A 1,281-nucleotide genomic window follows, 5' to 3' on the forward strand; every position below is an offset into this window, starting at 1 on the left:
ACCCGAAAGTTACACTCGTACACGCTTCTTACTCATCCGAATTAAGAAAGTTATGGCCGAGAATCGCGACCAGAGACCTCTTAAGAAATTTGCCCAACCCTCTGACGAGGAACCTAGTTCTAGTATAGTAAACCCCCTCATTCCTGCCAACAATTTCGAACTAAAACCATCTTTACTTCAATTAGTGCAACAGAACTAATTTGCGGGTCTCGCTATTGAGAACCCAAATCAACATTTAAAAGTCTTTATCCAACTGGCCGACACCTTTAAATCCAACGGTGCTTCACCTGATGTGATTCATTTAAGATTATTTCCTTTCTCCCTCAGGGATAGAGCACGTTCATGGTTAGATTCACTTCTAGCTAATTCAATAACTACCTGGGAAGACCTTGGGAGTGTATTCCTTGCTAGATATTTTCCCCTAGTAAGATTGTTGTTCTTCGAAACCAAATAACTAGATTTACTCAAAACCAAGGAGAATCACTTTTTGAAGCTTGGGAGAGATATAAAGAGTTGTGAAGAGTCTGCCCACACCGTGGCCTAGAACAATGGTTGGTCGTTCATACCTTCTACAGTGGACTCCATTATAACACAAAGATGAGCATCGACGCTGTCGCTGGTGGCGCGCTGATGAACAAACCTTACCCTGAAGCTTGTGACCTAATTGAGGATATGGCATAAAACCATTACCAATGGGGAACTGAACGAGCATCAATAGAGAAAAAGGAGACCCAAGGTGGAATACATGAGATAAGCTCTATGGACATGATGCAGGCGAAAATGGACGCTTTAGCCCTTAAGGTCGAACATATTTCTACAAACACTAACACCGCAACGGTAGTCCACATAGAGTGTGAACTTTGTGGATCTAAAGGACACGAATCGGCAGAATGTAACCTTTTGAACGACCTGAACACCGACCAAGTGAATTACGCCCAAGGTAACCCATTTTCAAACACTTACAACCCTGGATGGAAGAATCACCCAAATTTTTCCTATAAAAACCAGAACCCTATCCAAAATTATGCACCTCAGAGACCACAAGGTTATCAAGCCCAAAAACCAAATCAACTTATGCAAGCTATGCCCCAAAAGTCTAACCTTGAGAAGATCATGGAGAACTTTATATCAGGCCAGACTCAGCAAAATAAAGAATTCCTAAACCAGAACATTCACGTAAACAAACTGATAACGCAATTAGGGACCAAGGTTGATCAGATAATCACTCACAACAAGATGCTTGAAACCCATATCTCACAGGTAGCACAAAACCAAGCCCCA

The 1,281-nt window shown here is 41.9% G+C and overlaps 1 non-coding gene across 1 annotated transcript; it reads right to left on the reverse strand.

The window, feature by feature from the left end:
* Positions 1-435: 435 nt before the first annotated feature.
* LOC127133366 (small nucleolar RNA R71) lies at positions 436-542 on the reverse strand. The gene has a single exon (XR_007807346.1). It is a non-coding gene; the product is annotated as a small nucleolar RNA R71 (small nucleolar RNA).
* Positions 543-1,281: the final 739 nt, after the last annotated feature.

The sequence above is a fragment of the Lathyrus oleraceus genome, chromosome 3, assembly GCF_024323335.1.
Source record: "Lathyrus oleraceus cultivar Zhongwan6 chromosome 3, CAAS_Psat_ZW6_1.0, whole genome shotgun sequence".
NCBI classification, from domain to species: domain Eukaryota; kingdom Viridiplantae; phylum Streptophyta; class Magnoliopsida; order Fabales; family Fabaceae; genus Lathyrus; species Lathyrus oleraceus.